This window comes from Hemiscyllium ocellatum, chromosome 24 (assembly GCF_020745735.1).
Source record: "Hemiscyllium ocellatum isolate sHemOce1 chromosome 24, sHemOce1.pat.X.cur, whole genome shotgun sequence".
In the NCBI taxonomy this organism is placed as follows: domain Eukaryota; kingdom Metazoa; phylum Chordata; class Chondrichthyes; order Orectolobiformes; family Hemiscylliidae; genus Hemiscyllium; species Hemiscyllium ocellatum.
The window spans coordinates 41,791,423-41,812,292 of NC_083424.1; positions in this window are offsets into that span (position 1 = coordinate 41,791,423).

Genomic DNA, 20,870 nt, shown 5'->3' on the forward strand with positions numbered 1-20,870 from the left:
TTAGTCGCCTGAGTCGGGAATTGAACCCGGGTCTCAGGCGCTGTGAGGCAGCAGTGCTAACCACTGTGCCACCGTGCCGCCCACTAAATTATAAGGAGAGGCTGGACACACTGGGTTAGTGGTGCTAGAAGAGCACAGCAGTTCAGGCAGCAGCCAAGGAGCAGTAAAATCGACGTTTCGGGCAAAAGCCCTTCATCAGGAATAAAGGCAGACAGCCTGAACGGTGGAGAGATAAGCTGGAGGAGGGTGGGAATGGGGAGAAAGTAGCATAGAGTACAATGGGTGAGTGGGGAAGGGGATGAAGGTGATAGGTCAGGGAGGATACGCTGGGGCTGTTTTCTCTGGAGGCGGAGCGGTGAGCTTATAGAAATTCATAAAATCATGAGGGACATAGATAAGGTGAATAGTGAAGGTCTTTTTCCAAGGGTAGGCGAGTCCAAAACTAAAGGACATAGACTTAAGGTGAGAGAGGAGAGATTTAAAGGGATGCATGGGGCAATTCTTTTCACACAGAGGGTGGTGCGTGTATGGAATGAGCTGACAGAGGTGGGTACAATTACAACATTTAAAAGACATTTGGACAGGTATATGAATAGGAAAAGTTTAGAAGGTGATGGGCCAATGCAAGGCAAATGGGCCTAGTTCAGTTTAGGATACCTGGTTGGCATTGACGAGTTGGACTCGACTTGAAGTGAAGTTCACCTCAGGATATGGAACTCTGTATCATAGCTGAGGACAGTAGCAGAGACATCTTCAAGGGGAAACCAGATAAGCACATGAGAGGGAAAGGAACATTTAAGGTTAGATGAAGAAAGGTGAGAAAACATTCACGCAAAATTTGAAATATTGGCACTGGTCCTTTTGGAGATGTAAGGACTACAGATGCTAGAGATCAGAGTCAAAAGTGTGACGCTGGAAAAGCATAGCAGGTTCTGATGAAGGGCTCATGCCTGAAATGTTGATTCCCCTGCTACTGACCTGTCGTCCTTTTGGGTCCGTTTCTATGCTGTGATTGACTGTTTTGTAACTTTGTAAAACCCTGTATTAGAAGCAAGAATATCACTAAACTGGGCAAAAATAATTAGCCACAGAATTCCACGCATTTATGATCCAGTGAGGTTCTGGAGAAACCACAGGTTTACTGACGCTGAGCGAGGACTGGATTGCCTTTGGCTATTCAGCCTCTGGTTGTAAAGTCTGTCAACACTCACTATTAACCTTAGGAAAAGAAAGAGACAACTTTGGCATGGTGGACGTCTATGGGTGTCCTTGAAAACACACGAGATGATGACTCAAAACCTAAGTGCTGGTTTCAAGGTTTGGACGTACAAAATAGCTTGGATCTGGTCACAGGTTTTCTCTTCAGTGAAAACAACCGTGAAAGACTTGTTTTTAAATGTGCAGTATAAAAGGTCAAACTGACAGCTGGGGCCTTTGCACTGAGAGTAAACAGAGATGAGTGACAGTCAGTGTGAAAGTACATCTACATATTGTTGCATCCTTCACAAAATCAAGAACAGTGAAGGAGGAATGGATTTCTGACAGGAATATAAAGTAGTGACAGAACCAAAGGGTTTTAAACTCTGTGGTTTAAATTTCCCATGTAGGGTGGCATGGTGGCTCAGTGGTTAACACTGCTGCCTCACAGTGCCAGGGACCTGGCTTCAATTCCAGCCTTGGGTAACTGTCTGTGTGAGTTTGCACATTCTCCCCATGTCTGCGTAGATTTCTTCCGGGTGCTCCAGTTTCCTCCCACAATCTAAAGATGTACAGGTCAGGTGAATTGGCCATGCTAAATTGCTCATAGTATTAGGTGCATTAGTCAGGGGTAAATATAGTTTGGATGGGGTGAGTTGCTCTTTGGAGGGTTGGTGTGGACTTGTTGGGCTGAAGGGCCTGTTTCCATACTGTAGGGAATCTAATCTGAATCAAACATTGATATAAAAAGTTGAAATGAATGTACATAATATTTATCAACACTCAATGACATAACTCAAAAGACAGCAACACGTTTTGCACTAAAAATCTGTGTTTTTTTTAATGATTAGTGGCCCATTTATTGATTTAGCTCTGTTACTCCAATCAAAAAAGGCTGTCTTACTGAATCCTGCGAAGTTGGCATGGATACCATTCTCTGGTTGGGCGCTGGAACTGTAGTTAGAAGGAGGACAACAGACCATTGGATTGAACCTTTTGCACCTCCTTCTCAATTCAGTGCCATCCAACAAGGCAGTCAAAGGGTCCACAAGCAAATTATACCATATGTTTGTGCAGTCTTGATCTTTTCTGAAGGAAAAGCATACCTGCCCTCAAAGGTGTGCAACAAAAGTTCACTCGATTGGTTGATACAAAACGGTTGACCTAGAAAAAAATTGAGTAGAATTGAATTATATTTTCTGAAATTTACAAGTATGGAATGTAATATTGTTGAAATTAATAAAATACCTCAACAGGATAGACATTGAGAGGTTGTTTTCTATTGGCTAGTGAGTGTAAAACTAGGGATTAGGTTAAAAAGTCAACCATTTAGAACTGAGGTGAGGAGAAATGTTTTCACTGAGATGGTTGTGAATCTTTAGAATGTTTGCTCTAAGAGGATGATGAATACTCAGTCATTAAGTATGTGCAGAACTGAGATCAATAGATTTAAGGGAAGCAATGGATGTGGGGATGTGTTAGAAAAGTGGCTACCAATGTTTGTCTGTGATCACTGTATGTGGTGAAGTAGACTTGATGGACTCCTGAGTGACTAGCTCTTGCTTCTATTTCTGATTAGATTCCATGTTGACTTGAGAAACTGTCTTTTCTGGTATTCCCATCCCCCACATTGGAATCCCACCAGTTTTCCCATAGATCGACTGTTTTCCAACCTGCAGACCAGGCAGGTTGCTGAGTACTGTGGTGGCTCTGAGTTAACAGGCTGTCCTGTTGGGGTCAATGGAGTCAGACTTGGCTACAGCTCTCTTGGTGTCCATTCAGTCAATTACCCATAGCTAATAACCACCCTTCCCTTTCACTGTTTTCCTCTCCTGCTAATACAGCATACCTCAGGCCTTCTTGTGGTGCAGTGGTACTGTCACTACCTCCAGTCTGAAAGGCCCAATTTCAAGTCCCACCTGCTCCAGAGGTGTGTAATAACATCTCTGAACAGGTTGATTTGAAAAATAGGTTAAGTAAAATAAAAGTACAGCACCAATTAATAAGGAAACTTAAAATATTGATGACATACAAGCACTCCAGGTTAAGGCAACTCTGATCATTTGTGGTCTTTGAGTTAGATACAAAATAGTATTTTTGATCCCTGGGTCTATCCACTATTGCACATATCACAATACTTTAACTGTATTTATATACAATATAAATACAACAATAATTATACTGATGTGTATGGGTGTTCCAGAGCTTAATGGTTTTCCCTCAGTGATTTAACCTTTTTGATGAAGAACATCCAAACAACGCCTCTGCTAAATTTGAATGGAAAAACATTTATTAGGAGCACACTTTAAGGATTCAAGTGATAATACCTTACAGCATTTCGGACTTTAGTTGAAGCGAATGCGGGGTTTGCATTGCAGAGAAATATATCTGAACTCGAGACTATTGATAACTATTGGTAAGGAAGAGACAGAGAAATTATCATTGGAAAATGAAAGCTTGTAGAAATTCTTATCGTAGAACCCCCCCAGCATGGAAGTAGGCCATTCGGCCCACTGAGTCCACACTGACCCTCCAATGGACATCCCATCCAGACTCACCCCCTGTATTTCCCTTAGCCATTCCACTTAGCCTGCACATCCCTGGACATTATGGGCAATTTATCATGGTCAATCCAGCTAACCTGCACATCTTTGGACTGTGGGAGGAAACAAGAGCAAACTAACTCGGACATAGGGAGAATGTGCAAACTGCATACAGACAGTCACCTGAGAGTGGAATTGACCCAGCATCCCTGGTGCTGTGAGGCAGCAGTGCTAACTGCTGAGCCACCATGCTGCCATCATGATTTTGTTCATTGTGATTCAATGCCTTGCATGTTTGTTCTAAATTTCGATGGACGAGGAACTCTGTGTAAAACGGATAATAGTTGTCGCAGCACATTTAACAACTCCCTGGATTTTCATTCTCACTTATTTCAAACCTAGTGAGGGTTGGGATCTGGAATGCACCGCCTGAGAGTGGGATCAAGGCAGCTTCAAGAGGGAATCGGTTGATTATCTTAAAAGGAAGAATGCAGGACTACAGGGAGGAGGTGAGAGGGTGGCACTCAATGAATCGTTCCTCTGAAGAATCAGTGAAGATACAGAAGGCCAAATGTTCCCTCTCTGTGCTTTAACAATTCTGTGATTCTGTGAAGTCAAGAGAAATAAAAGTCAGCAGAGCTTTTGTACTGAGTTGCTCTACATTGTGATCTATTTCAGAGCAATGGAGAGATTACTCTAGTTCTAATTTCAAGCAGTTTATTTACAGACTTTTACATATCTTAGAACTTGAAGTCTGCACGTAGTCTCTGTGGGAATCTCTGGGGCATTCTAGAATCTTCTGTATGTCTGTGGATCCAGAGTCTGGACTCTAAAGCTCTACCCCACAGGCCTAAGTAAACAAGTACCATTACAAAGATCAGTACAATCAAATACAGATCAATTCCATTGATTACTATCACCCATTTTATGGTGTCACGTAAAGTCAAAATTAATTCCCTCCATGGAATTGTGGAGTAACTGGAATTTAGAAAACTGGCAATATGATGTTGCTATAACTAACTCTAATCCCACATCATCCATGACGTACAGGCTTTTTTTTAACCACGTAAAGTATCCAGGACTGAAACATCTGCTAAAAATAACTTCAGTGTTTAATGGCAACGCATGTAAATTTAGCATGTTAACCGTGACTAAGCAATTTGATCTCTGTGCCCGACACTGAATCTCTGGGCACACCGAGCAACAAAGACAAGCTGGAGTTTCAAACTACGTAAAGAGAAACATTTGGCCCAATCAAAATATAAAAGCAAAGGACTGTGGACTCTGAAGATCTGAAACGAAAACAGAAGTTGATGAAGCAACTCAGCAGGTCAGGCAGCATGTGTGGAGAGAAAGCAGAGCTAACTTTTCGAGTGCAGTGAACCTTCTTCAGGATTGGAATGGGCCCAATCTTATTATTCTTTGGCAAATGTTTCTTTGCGTTGGGTTTGTCAGAGGGTTTCCCACCTTGAGGCCCAGTGAGATCTCTTGCTGCATCTCACCAAGCTCACCTCATTAATAACCTCTCATGTCTGTACGCCATCGTACCACATGCCGTTTTTAAAAGCCCATTATGCGCACAGACAAATACTGTCAGTGCGGAGTTGCCCTGCTCAGTTGAGGATATTTGCCCAGGACATGGGGCAGTCCAGGGGTATTTGGCACCGTGTTTAGCAGGTCCTGCTGGATGGGCTGGCAGACAAGTGGGAATTCCTCTTCCTCCAGGTCCAGCATAGCAGGCCATGAGATTGGACCACGCCAGACTGGGCCAAGGTTACCACCCAGGTTAAAGCAGTCTCAGCTCACTGGAAGTTTGACTCGCACTAGAGCTCAGCACATGCGGAGGCGATGTCCTCGTGGTGCTATCACTGGTCTGTTAATGCAGAGACCCAAGTAATGTTCCAGGGCCCAGGTTCAAATCCTGCTAGGACAGATAGTAGAATTTGAACTCTATGAAAGGATCTGGAATTAAGACTCTAATGATTCCATTGTAGGAAATACCCATCTGTTTCTTTAATGGAATCTGCCAATCTCACCTGGTCTGGCCTACATGTGACTCCAGACACTTAGCAATGTGGCTGATGCTTAACTGCCCTCTGGGAAATTAGAGATGTATAATTAATGCTGACGTTGCTAGCAAGGCAGTTAGTGAATGAAAAAAAACAAAAGGTTAATGATCTTCTCCAGTCTGCTAGCCTAAGTGCCACCATCTTCTCTCTGATAGCTCATACTGTATCACTGCTACTCTACGCAAATCCTACTAAGGCTCTACCATTCATACTATTGCCTCCAACAGCTTCACCACTCACCCTCACCCACCTCAACATCATTAACCCAGCATGCCCAATGCTCATTTTCTCTGGTCAACTCCCCACCTGCACTGACAGTCATAGCTGTGCTACCCACTTCCATCTCCCATAATACCTCTCTCTCTCTCTCATTCCAAGAGGAAAACAGCCCACAACAGGCCACAGAGAGTCATGATGTGTGTTGGAATTCATTCACTAGGTCTGAAACTCTCTGACACCACTTTTCTGTTAGGGATAGGGGCTGGAGATTGGCTCAGCAATCTCAGCCCACCTCCAAACCTCCAGAACAAATGGAGATAAGAAACAGGACAAAATTCGCCTGCAATGGATTTTCACCCATTTTGCAAATCTGGCCATGTGCTCCTTGATCAGGAGACCATTAGACCATAAATTGTAGGAGCAGAAGGAGGCCAGTCAGCCCATCGAGTCTGCTCCACCATTCAATGAGATCAAAGCTGATCTGACAATTGTCAACTACTGGTGAAAAGTCTGTCTGTCTTCGCCTTGAATACATTTAATGACCCAGCCTCAAAGGCCATCTGTGGCAAAGAATTCCATAGATTCACTACCTTCTGAGAAAATAAATTCGTCTTCATCTCTGTGTTAATTGTGTGACCCCTTCTTCTGAGATTGTGCCTTCTGGCCTTTGACTCTCCCACAACCTTTCCACATCCACCCTGTCAAGTCTTAGAGTCATAGAGTCATAGAGATGTACAGCACGGAAACAGACCCTTCGGTCCAACCTGTCCACGCCGACCAGATATCCCAATCCAATCTAGTCACACCTGCCAGCGCCTGGCTCATATCCCTCGAAACCCTTCCTATTCATATACCCATCCAAATGCCTCTTAAATGTTGCAATTGTACCAGCCTCCACCACATCCTCTGGCAGCTCATTCCATACACGTACCACCTTCTGTGTGAAAACGTTGCCCCTTAGGTCTCTTTTATATCTTTCCCCTCTCACCCTAAGCCTATGTCCTCTAGCTCTGGACTCCCCGACCCCAGGGAAAAGACTTTGTCTACTTACCCATTCCATGTACCTCATAATTTTGTAAACCTCTATAAGGTCACCCCTCAGCCTCCGATGCCCCAGGGAAAACAGCCCCAGCTTGTTCAGCCTCTCCCTGTAGCTCAGATCCTCCAATCCTGGCAACATCCTTGCAAATCTTTTCTGAACCCTTTCAAGTTTCACAACATCTTTCCAATAGGAAGGAGACCAGAATTGCACGCAGTATTCCAACAGTGGCCTAACCAATGTCCTGTACAGCCGCAACACGACCTCCCAACTCCTGTACTCAATACTCTCACCAATAAAGGAAAGCATACCAAACGCCTTCTTCACTATCCTATCTACCTGCGACTCCACTTTCAAGGAGCTATGAACCTGCACACCAAGGTCTCTTTGTTCAGCAACACTCCCTAGGGCCTTACCATTAAGTGTATAAGTCCTGCTAAGATTTGCTTTCCCAAAATGCAGCACCTCACATTTATCTGAATTAAACTCCATCTGCCACTTCTCAGCCCATTGGCCCATCTGGTCCAGATCCTGTTGTAATCTGAGGTAACCCTGTTAGCTGTCCATTACACCTCCAATTTTGGTGTCATCTGCAAACTTACTAATTGTACCTCTTATGCTCACATCCAAATCATTTATGTAAATGACAAAAAGTAGACGACCCAGCACTGATCCTTGTGGCACTCCACTGGTCACAGGCCTCCAGTCTGAAAAACAACCCTCCACCACCACCCTTTGTCTTCTACCTTTGAACCAGTTCTGTATCCAAATGGCTAGTTCGCCCTTTATTCCATGAGATCTCACCTTGCTAATCAGTCTCCCATGGGGAACCTTGTCGAACACCTTACTGAGGTCCATATAGATCACATCTACTGCTCTGCCCTCATCAATCATCTTTGTTACTTCTTCAAAAAACTCAATCAAGTTTGTGAGACATGATTTCCCACGCACAAAGCCATGTTGACTATCCCGAATCAGTCCTTGCCTTTCCAAATACATGTACATCCTGTCTCTCAGGATTTCCTCCAACAACTTGCCCACCATCCTGGCTTGACTTTACCGCCCTTCGTAAACAGTGGCACCACGTTTGCCAACCTCCAGTCTTCTGGCCCCTCACCTGTGACTATCGATGATACAAATGTCTCAGCAACAGGCCCAGCAATCACTTCTCTAGCTTCCTACAGAGTTCTTGGGTACACCTGATCAGGTCCTAGGGATTTATTCACCTTTAACCGTTTCAAGACATCCAGCACTTCCTCCCCTGTAATCTGGACATTTTGCAAGATGTCACCATCTATTTCCCTACAGTCTATATCTTCCATATCCTTTTCCACAGTAAATACTGATACAAAATACTCAATTAGTATCTCACCCATTTTCTGTAGCTCCACACAAAGGCCACCTTGCTGATCTTTGAGGGGCCCTATTCTCTCCCTAGTTACCCTTATGTCCTTAATATATTTGTAAAATCCCTTTGGATTCTCCTTAATTCTATTTCCCAAAGTTATCTCATGTCCCCTTTTTGCCCTCCTGATTTCCCTCTTAAGTATACTCCTACTTTCTTTATACTCTTCTAAGGATTCACTCGATCTGTCCTGTCTATACCCAACACATGCTTCCTTCTTTTTCTTAACCAAACCCTCAATTTCTTTCATCATCCAGCATTCCCTATACCTACCAGCCTTCCCTTTCACCCTGACAGGAACGTACTTTCTCTGGATTCTTGTTATCTCATTTCTGAAGGCTTCCCATTTTCTAGCCTTCCCTTTACCTGCGAACATCTGCCTCCAATCAGCTTTTGAAAGTTCTTGCCTAATACCATCAAAATTGGCCTTTCTCCAATTTAGAACTTCAACTTTTAGATCTGGTCTATCCTTTTCCATCACTATTTTCAAACAAATAGAATTATGGTCGCTGGCCCCAAAGTGCTCCCTCACTGACACCTCAGTCACCTGCTCCATCTTATTTCCCAAGAGTAGGTCAAGTTTTGCACCTTCTCTAGTAGGTACATCCACATACTGGATCAGAAAATTGTCTTGTACACACTTAAGAAATTCCTCTCCATCTAAACCTTTAACACTATGGCAGTCCCAGTCTATGTTTGGAAAGTTAAAATCCCCTACCATAACTTCCCTATTATTCTTACAGATAGCTGAGATCTCCTTACAAGTTTGTTTCTCAATTTCCCTCTGACTAGTCGGGGGTCTATAATACAATCCCAACAAGGTGATCATCCCTTTCTTATTTCTCAGTTCCACCCAAATAACTTCCCTGGATGTATTTCCGGGAATATCCTCCCTTAGCACAGCTGTAATACTATCCCTTATCAAAAATGCCACTCCCCCTCCTCTTTTGCCTCCCTTTCTATCCTTCCTGTAGCATTTGTATCCTGGAACATTAAGCTGCCAGTCCTGCCCATCCCTGAGCCATGTTTCTGTAATTGCTATGATATCCCAGTCCCATGTTCCTAACGATGCCCTGAGTTCATCTGCCTTCCCCGTTAGGCCCCTTGCATTGAAATAAATGCAGTTTCATTTATTAGTCCTACCTTGTCCCTGCCTGCCCTGACTGTTTGACTCACTTCTGTTCTCAGCTGTACCCGTCTCAGATTGATCTCTTTCCTCACTATCTCCCTGAGTGCCACCACCCCACCTTACTAGTTTAAATCCTCCCAAGCAGTTCTAGCAAATTTCCCTGCCAATATATTAGTCCCCTTCCAATTTAGGTGCAATCCGTCCTTCCTGTACAGGTCACTTCTACCCCAAAAGAGATTCCAATGATCCAAAAATGTGAATCCTTCTCCCATACACCAGCTCCTCAGCCATGTATTCATCTGCTCTGTCCTCCTATCCTTGCCTTCACTAGCTCGTAGCACTGGGAGTAATCCAGATATTACTACCCTTGAGGACCTCCTTTTTAAGTTTCTACCTAACTCTCTGTAATCTCCCTTCAGATTTTCAACCTTTTCCCTTCCAATGTCATTGGTTCCAATGTGGACAATGACTTCCTGCAGGCCCCTCTCCCCCATGAGTACATTCTGCACCCTCTCTGAGAGATCCTTGATCCTGGCACCAGGGAAACAACACACCATTCTGCTTTTTCTCTGCTGGCCACAGAAACGTCTGTCTGTACCTCTGACTACAGAATCCTCTAACACAATTGATCTCTTAGAAGCCAGTCTCAATACCAGAAACTTGGCTGTTTGTGCTACGTTCCCCTGAGAATCCATCACCCCCACATTTCCAAAACAGCATACCTGTTTGAAATGGGTATATCCAAAAGACTCCTGCACTAGCTGCCTACCTCTCTTACCCTTCCTGGAGTTAACCCATCTATGTGACTGTATCTGAGACTTGCTATAACTGCCATCCATCACATACTGTTGCTGTAGCAAATTCCTCATTGCTTCTATCTGTCTCTCCAACCGATCCACTCAATCTGATAAGATTCGCATCCAACAGCATTTATGGCAGATATAATCCGCAGTAACCCTTAAACTCTCTTTAAACTCCCACATCTGACAAGAAGTACATCTCACTGCAAAGGCCATTTTTGCTCCTTCACAATCTACAGACCCAGAAAATAACACCGTCTTATTCCTCTACAAACACTGGCCCAGGTTAAATTAATAGCTATGGCTTATATTTTAAGTTTAATCAAGAGATTTATCTCCAAAAACATAATTAAGAAAGAATCCACTGTACCCACTACTGCAGCCTTTCTCTTGGACAGACTTAAAACAACAATTAACTTATCTGATTCTGTGCTGTGAACGTCATCCAACAGTTCCTCCAAGCTTAGTTGTGAAATCTTCTATGAATCTTCTATCTATCAACAAGGTCACCCATCATTCCTTTACATTCAATGGAATACAGACCCAATCTACTCAACCCCTCATACGCCAGCGCCCTCCCCCCAACCCCACCCCCAATACCTAATATCAGCCGAGTGAACCTTCCCTGGACTGCCTCAAATGCCAGTATATCTTTCCTTATATAAGGAGACGAAAGCTGCTCACAGTTTCCAGTTAAGACCTTATGTGTACCATGTAGCGTTGAGCAAGATCTTCCTAATTTATAGTCTATGCCCTTTGGAATAGAGAGCAACTTTCCTTTTGCCTTCCCTATTACCTGCTGAACTTGGATGCTTGCATTTTGTCATTTATAGAAGTTGAGATCACCCTAACAGCATAACTGAATTCTTTGGTGGCTAAAAAATCATATTTATAAACCCACTTCCTTTCACCCTTAAGCATGTAGAGCTCAAATATCAGTTGATAACAACATAACATAAAATCCTTCAACACCATTCAGTTTTTCCTTGAATTGGTTTAAACAACCTCTTGACATGTTGTGGCCTATCTCTGGAGTAGGTGGATCTTGAACCTCGGCATTCTGACCCAGAGGTAGGGGCACTATCAGTGTGTCACATGACCCCGTTCACCAATTTCTATTCATTTTTATCATATTGAGTGCCTCCTGCAAAATGAACAGTAATTATCCAAATTCCATTGAAAAGGCAATGGTGTTCCGGCATCATTTTAGTGGATATCTGTAGTGGCTCAGAGAATTGTACAGCATAGAAACAGATAGTTCGGCCCAACTCGTTCATGCTGACCAGGTATCCCAAACTTAACCAGTCCATATCCCTCTAAACTTTTCCTGTTCATGTACCTGTAAAAGAATATCCTTCAGTGTCACGTGTACTCCAGTACAGAAGTATAGTGAAAAGTTTTTACAATGGCTGCCTTCTAATGGCACCATCTTAGGAACAAGTACCTAGGTACAAATCTTGGATACAAATGAGGAATGAAAGGAAAAGTGGGAACATTACTTACAGTGTCTAAAAAATGAATTAGAAGTAAGATAATTAGAATATAGTTAAAGGATTGACATAACAGTGCAGTAAAGAATTCCAAATAGCAGCAGCTTAGCACATGGTCTGACTACCTGTGCCAGACCCCAGTCCAACAATTGTCCAGCTCCACTCCAGACTCTAGTCTGCTCTGCACTGGCACCCAGCTGCACCAAGGGAAATTCCACTGCTCCAGGACTCACTTCCCCTCACACTGCTCCGGGACTCACTTCCCCTCACATTGCTCCGGGACTCACTTCCCCTCACGCTACACCGGGACTCACTTCCCCTCATGCTGTTCCAGGACTCACTTCCCCTCATGCTGCTTTGGGACTCACTTCCTCTCGCGTTGTTCCAGGACTTGCTTCCCCTTGTGCTGCTCAGGGACTGCTAGTAATAAAAATAAAGGAAAGAAAGGAAAAGGACAAGTGGAGCTCCGGGCAGAGTGTCCTACTGTGCTGCCATCTTGCCGGATGTCTATACAAATGCCTTTTAAATATTGTGGGTGCATCTGCCTGTACCACGTCTTCTGGCAGCCTACTCCTTACACACCACCCACTTTATGAAAATGTTTCCCCTCAGGTCCCTTTTAAATCTTTCCCCTCTCATCTTAAATCAATGCCCTATGGTTTTGGACTCTCCAACTCTGGGAAAAAGGCCTTGGCCATTCACCTAACCTATGCCCTGAATGATTTTATAAACCTCTATAAGGTCACCCCTCAGTGTCCCATGCTCCAGGGTTAGAAGTTCCAGCATATTCAGTCCCTCCTTATCACTAAGATTTTCTGGGTCATTTCAGGAAACGCACAATAGCCAACCACCTGATTTGGGACTGGACAGACCTGTAGGCTGGACCGAATAAGGACAGCATGCTTTCTTCCAGGATGGTATCACAAGATTTGTTTTGCCTGGCTCTGAGGAAAATAAATTGAGCTGTTGATTTTAGGCAGTGAAAGATCACATTCCGCATCAAAATGAATGCAATTTACATGTAAAAAAGCCTTTGAGCCACTTTTATATCTTAGAGGGACAGCATAATGATAGTATTCAGTTCTTTAGATTGACATTTTAAGACATTCTTTCAGATGGAAAATACTGCACTCTCTCCTCATCCGGTACTTTTCTTTTCCAAAGCAAGAGGCTAGACAATGCAACAGACAGCATCCAAGAGATAAAAGGAGTAAGTCTCAATTTGCATTCACTATAAGCTTTTATGAGGCTCATTGAACACTGGTTGCAATGTTTATAAAGCAGCCAAAGGTGAAAGTTACAAAATAACAGTGTTATTAAATATCATTCAAGGTAACTCCATCAAATCAGTTTTTTGTTTCTTCTAGAAAGCTACCATAAATACAGGAAAAAGCAAATCAGTTATAAAACTGAGTCATAAATATTTCATAAATTTGCTAATGACTATCCTAATGGCTTCAGATGTTTAGAAATATCAAGGTAAACAATTGAGCATAGTTAATTAGGTTCTGTTCAAGGAGAGGGAATTTTTAGGAGGAAGTCTGGATGAAGCAGTTAAGAATATATTATACAATAGAAGATGGTGCATCTTCTAACAGAAATGTGAACAGCTCAGGAGGAAATTGATCCATCCATTGTGTTAACCTTAAATGACTTCTGGTCCCTTTTCAGAATCCAGCCCTTGGTCTGGAGCCCTCTAGACACCTCAAATGTAAGCATTTTCAAAATACACTCAGGTTTTCTGCCTTAACTACCATTCAGGGTGTAAGTTTGAACCAACTATGACCCTCCAGATGAAACCATTACTCCTCATATTTCCACCTATTCCTTCGAACAATTACTTCAAATCTGTGCCTCCTGACTTTTGGCCTCTTTCATCCTTTCTATCCACTCTACCTCATAATTTAATATATCTTTGTTAAATCTCACCACAGCCCCTTCTATTCCAAGGAAAGCACATCCAGCTTATCTAGTCTTTCTCTCAGAATAAATATTCTCCATCGCTGGCAAAATACCCATTAATTTGTTCAGCGCTGCCTACAGCGTGATCACAGCTCTTCTGCAATGTGATGTCTAAAAGTTATTGCAAGTCCTTGCGATGGGAGTATTGTCAGTGAATTCTAAGACAGTGCAGAGGCAATGAAGGATCAGCCAAAATAAGATGGTGTGTGACATGTTGGGGGTCAGTGTCATTCAGTGTTGTAGCTAGTGTCCATCGGATCTGTTCACAATGGCACTCATTACGTACAATGTTCCGTCCTGCATCAGTTTGAATTTCTTGAGTATTGTTGCAGCTCCACTCATCTGGGCAAGTGAAGGGAATCCGTCCCTCTCTTGAAATGTAGCCTGCAGATTTTGGGAATGATTTAGGGGGTCAGTACGTGAGCTATCCAGCACTGAGTACTTGATAATTAACGTGCCCTTGTTGCAAAAGCATTGATGTAGCTGGTCCAGTTACAGATCTTTCTCACTTTTTTTTTGACAGGATGCTGGCATCACTGCAAAGTTAGCAGCTATTGTTCCTCCCAATTTGCTTTTGGGAAGTTGTTGATGAACCACATTCTTGAACTCCCTTCCAATCCTCATTGCAGCACAGTCAAGTGACACACATTCCCTTTCACATAATTTCATAGACCATCACTTGCCTGTACACCTTCTGGGGTGGTGGTGATCATCCTCTGCAAGTGCAAATCATGCCAGACTCTCCTTTGCATTGTGTTATTCAATTATAATATAAGGAGTACTGTTACAGTACACAAAGGTGCCATGGATGAACTTATATTAGATTACCTACAGTGTGAAAACAGGCCCTTCAGCCCAACAAGTCCACACCGATCCTCTGAAGATACACCAACCCCCTATATTTACCCCTGACTAATCCACCTAGCACTATGGGCAATTTAGCATGGCTAATTCACCTAACCTGCACATCTTTGAACTGTGGGAAGAAACCAGATGAAACCCACGCAGAAATGGGGAGAATGTGCAAACTCCACACAGACAGTTGCCCGAGGCGGGTATTGAACGTGGGTCTCTGGTGCTGTGAGGCAGCAGTGCTAACTACTGTGCTACCTTGCCACCCCACTTAAGATTTGTCGAAGATTTCACAATAGATTCTGGAATACCTGTTCAAGTTTTCTCTATGACACTATGTTAACTCACATTGGTTTACAAATGGCTTGCATATGCTATTTTTAACATATTGCACTTTTACAAAGCATGCTAAAATCCATTTACATAAACAGACTTATAACAGTGAATTATAAAATGTTGCAGACTCACTTGTCACATATATAACTTTTGCAAAAACCTCTAAAGATAAATATTATCTTAAAGAGACTTTTAAAACTTAAATATACCAAACTACACGAGGCATTTTAACTTGCATGGAAATGTTGAAAAAAGCAATTCCTTCATCATTAAATATTCAGCAGAGTTATGGATCATTGGAACAATAGTTAGGCTTCAAAACAAAACCACCCACCTTCACACATTCTTTGAGGTAGCATCTGCCTCGCCTTGCTGGTGTAAGAAAATGTCTAAGAAACTGTCATTTTCCTCATAGCATGTAACTGAAGTCTTTGCTGTTATATTCTGATAAATTGGTGCTGTTATAAAAATTGTACACATTCAGGCACTTAAAGAAGCATTTGGGTAGCACGGTGGCACAGTGGTTAGCACTGTTGCCTCACAGCGCCAGAAACCCGGGTTCAATTTCCATCTCAGGCGACTGTCTGTGTGGAGTTTGCACATTCTCCCTGTGTCTGTGTGGGTTTCCTCCAGGTGCTCTGGTTTCCTCCCACAGTCCAAAAATATGCAGGTTAGGTGAATTGGCCATGTTAAATTGCCCGTAGTGTTAGCTGAAGGGGTAAATGTAGGGGAATGGGTCTGGGTGGGTTGCACTTCGGAGGGTCGGTGTGGACTTGTTGGGTTGAAGGGATTGTTTCCACACTGTAAATAATCTAATCTAATTATCAGAAATTCAAAAGTCATGAATGATCTTCTGAACATGTTTATGTGTCAGGACTTAAATGGGATCTTGATGCGGAACTTCAATCTATGCTGTTGGCCCAAGGATCTGTGACTCATTCCGAGCTAATATTTTTCTTTCAGGTTACCAACAAATTACTGGCCAGCTCACTGCAAGTAGGGCAAAAAGTTAAAGCTCTCCACCATATGTCCAGGTTTATTAGCCTAGTAGAATCATCTCTATGGTACCCCTTGTCTAGTGATGAAATCCTCTCATGCCCACTCCAAAGAAGTTAATGCTGGTGTTATGAAGTTGAAGGCATGTCCTGTACCTTTAAGAGAGAGTGAATGCTGCTCTCCACTGAGAGTCATAGAGTCATAGAGATGTACAACATGGAAACAGACCCTTAGAGTGTACTGGAATATTGAAACTATGTAATATTTGGCTGTGAAATAGTTACTTGAGTTGGTTGCTGTTTTGACAACAATTCGAATTTAACCAATCAGTTTAAATTATGCCCCAGGATACTAAAACCCAATCAATTTTGAATTTATTGTTTTGCCAACATTGAGTCAATGAGACAATCCAATGATGGAGATATAAAAAAGGCTGGCATTTTGCCATCAAGAGAGAGGCCCAAGACATTGAAACACTCTCTATCAAAGGGACCTTTTCATATGAAACATCTTGCAGTAAAAGAAAAAAGACAACCCAGGGAGATCTTCAGCTGGAAGAAGGAAGACACCAAAGACGGCATCCACTGTATGGTTTTGAAATTAAGGTGATGTAATTTTAGTAAGTGTTTTGTGGAACAGTATATTGTTATAAAGTTGGAGGCAGGTAATAAGCAGTTAAGAGAAAGGGGGGCTTCAAGTTGTGAATAATTGTTGTCTTATGTTCACTTTTAGAGTTAAATAATAAATTGATATTATTTTCTTTAAGTAGTAGAATTTGAGAGTTCTCTGTCACTCATACTTTAACAGATTATGAGGTGAGTTGAGCTTTTCTGGGCGTTTAATTTAATTAACAGAACGGTTCACTTTTGTGTCGTAACACTGGGAGATTCAGTGATAGTAGTGGTCAAGTAGTAAATCGCTCATCAAGGATTGACTAACTCTATGTGTAAGTTTATCTGAAATAGTGGAACACATTTCAAATCATTAAGCAGGCATTGATGACTGTGTGTGCAACTGATTACTGTGTGTGCAACTTGCTCACCTACAGCAGATTCATTGAGAGACAGTCACATGTCGTATATGCATAATACATGGCATCCTTAAAGGTAAACATCCTTAAAGGCAAAGTACACACATACAGTCAGTTCTGCTATAATGCGATAGTTCTATTTTTGTGCAATACCATGTTATAAGAAAATCACATAATAGCAGCACCATTTAAACTAATGGGGCTGGAATTGCATTATAATCAATTCACACTTTAAAACTTTGTGTTATAGAAACAGTGTTCCCGATTTGTCAATTGTGTTAAAGCAAATTCATGTTAATGAAATGTGTGTTACAGCAGAATGACCTATACAACATTGCTCATGATTGGGAAGCTGTCTGGGCTTTATCTTGCTTCAGATGATCATTACGTCACACTTACATGCTACAAGTGTTATCTACCTTCAGGATTTGGCCAATTTGACCAATGTACTACCATTAAGATACACTGAGATAGACTTTGAAGACTTGAAAACTTCTTCCCGAAGTGTTTACTCCAAGAGTTGTTCAAAGTGAAGGAACCTAGACTTTACACTTAAGGTGTTGGAGGAATATGGACTTTTGAAGGTTTTTTTGAGGGATTAGACATTGCAAGATTTAAATGATGCTATGTATTTCTTTAAAACCTTCCTTTGAGCACAAATAAAATTATGTTTTCTGCTGCCCCAAGAATCTGGGTGCACCTATAGTGGCAATGGTGTTGCAAAAACACAATTACTATCACGAGGATGAAACAAGGGAACTCAGTTGCCTTGGTTCAATCTTTTTTGCATATTGGTACACACAACTTACATAACTGTTGAAATGTCATCAATAATAAATGCCTTTCACTGATTTTCTTGCACTAAAACTTTGAGATGGTTAGAACACTCATTATTGTAAGGAATGCTCATTATTATCAAAATAGCTTCTGCATTATCGTCACCATGAAATCATAAACAAAGGGCATAAAACATTTGTGCTCAAATAGATAAAGGAATCCCAAGATCTGGAGGTGGAACTAACTAGGCTTGTGATTATATAGAATATCGGGTATGGTAGTTACTTAATGTATGACTATTTCTGTGAGTCGGGTTTAAGGGATATATCCTCATGAGTTTGGATCATTCTCATTGGTGAAGACTGGGAGAAGATCTCAAGAGACACCTAAGAATGATCAGAAACCTGAGATGAGGGATGCTCAGAAATCTTTAGGAAGAATGGAGAGGTCACCTTGGAAATGTACCAGAAGCAAGGGACTAGGTGTACAAACCATACAGTTACAACTTTGGACCAGGGCAGAAGACTTGAGAAATATAAATCTCACTCCATACATAAACAACTACTCTGAAACCATAAAATATTATGCCTTTGTTATCAAAAGTTAAATTATTGTCATCAATATAAGTAAGTCACTGGCAACTAAAGTCCAAAGAGGAATATGAGGCAAAGAGGTCCTCCTTGCTTGGTTTTAAAACATGAGACCTCCCGAAGTCTGAAGTCAATATCGAGGACTCCCAAAGTTATGTCTAATTGCAACATGAGGTATTTATGGACCAACAACGACATTGTTAGATAGATATGATGTGGAGATGCCTGTGTTGGACTAGGGCGGACAAAGCTAGGCAAAGAAAGAGATTCCCTCTATTCAGCCAAATAAAATACCTTTGTCCAATCACAGAAGAGTACCCTTATCATACATGGCATTTTTCCATTTTCATTGAAGTAATTCTGTGAATTCAACAATGGATGCCAATATTGACAAATTAGTAATGGGTTTTTATTCTGGCCCATATCCACCAGGAACTAGACTAAGGCTACTCATACGTCAACAGATTGTGAATATTAATTCAGTTTTATTATTTATTTTCTCCTCATTTAGGTTGGGAAGACAGGAAGGTTACCTTGTCCCGAATTTTCATAATTTAATCCAGATCTCATAGAGTCATAGAGTCATAAGCATGGAAACAGACCCTTCGGTCCAACTCATCCAGATATCCTAACCAAATCTCATTGTATTTGCCAGGACTTGGCCCGTATCCCTCTAAACCTGTCCTTTTCTTGTACCCATCCACTTGCCTTTTAAATGTTACATGTGCACCAGCCTCCACCACTTCCTGTGACAGCTCATTCCATACACACAGCACCCTCTGTGTGAAAAAATTTCCCCTTAGGCCCCGTTTAAAAATTTCCCTTCTCACCTTAAACCTATGCCCTCTAGTCCCACTGGAGCTCCTCTGCTTCACCCGTTTTCTCTTTTAAAGTCACAGAGATGTACAACATGGAAACAGACCCTTCGGTCCAACCCGTCCATGCTGACCAGATATCCCAACCCAATCTAGTCCCACCTGCCAGCACCTGGCCCATATCCGTCGAAACCCTTCCTATTCATATACCCATCCAGATGTCTTTTAAATGTTGCAATTGTATCAGCCTCCACCACTTCCTCTGGCAGCTCATTCCATACACGTACCACCCTCTGCATGAAAAAGTTGCCCCTTAGGTCTCTTTTATATCTTTCCCCTCTCATCCTAAACCTATGCCCTCTAGTTCTGGACTCCCCCACCCCAGGGAAAAGACTTTGTTTATTTATCCTTTTTGTGCCCCTCATGATTTTATAAACCTTTATAAGGTCGCCCCTCAGCCTCCAACACTCCAGGGAAAACAGCCCCAGCCTATTCAAACTCTCCCTATAGCTCAAATCCTCCAACCCTGGCAAAATCCTTGTAAATCTTTTCTGAACCCTTTCAAGTTTCACAACTTCTTTCCGAGGAAGGAGACCAGAATTGCACACAATATTCCAACAGTGGCCTAACCAATGTCCTGTAGAGCCACAACATGACCTCCCAACTCCTGAACTCAATACTCTGACCAATAAAGGAAAGCATCCAAAACATTCTTCTCTATCCTATCTACCTTCAAGTCTACTTTCAAGGAGCAACGAATCTCCACTCCAAGGTCTCTTTATTCAGCAACACTCCCTAGGACTTTATCATTAAATGATAAAGTAGCATATGCCCTGCTAAGATTTGTTTTCCCAAAATGCAGCACCTTGCACTTATCTAAATCAAACGCTATCTGCCACTCCTCAGCCCATTGGCCCATCTGATCAAGGTTCCGTCGTAACCTAAGGTAACCTTCTTCGCTGTTCACTACACCTCCAATTTTGGTGTTATCTGCAAACTTACTAACTATACCTCTTATGCTCACATCCAAATCATTTATGTAAATGACGAAAAGTAGTGGACCAGCACCGATCCTTGTGGCACTCCACTGGTCACAGGCCTCCAGTCTGAAAAACATCCCTCCACCACCACCTTCTTTCTTCTACCTTTGAGCCAGTTCTGTATCCAAATGGCTAGTTCTCCCTTTTATTCCATGAGATATAACCTTGCTAACCTGTCTCCCATGGGGAACCTTGTCAAACGTCTTACTGAAGTCCATATAGATCATATCCACTGCTCTGCCCTCATCAATCCTCTTTGTTCCTTCTTCGAAAAACTCAATCAAGTTTGTGAGAGTTGATTTCCCACACACAAACTGCAAATGTGTTGCAGGTCAAAGCACAGCAGGCCAAGCAGCATCTATGACTATCCCAAATCAGTCCTTGCCTTTCCAACTACATGTACGTCCTGTCTGTCAGGAATCCCTCCAACAACTTGCCCACCACCAATGTCAGGCTCACTGGTCTGTAGTTCCCTGGCTTGTCCTTACAACCTTTCTTAAAATGCAGATTTTAAAAAACTTTTTATTTTTTAAACTCATCAAGAGGCTAACACAGGGAGGCAAGTCCCAGAGGTGAGACCC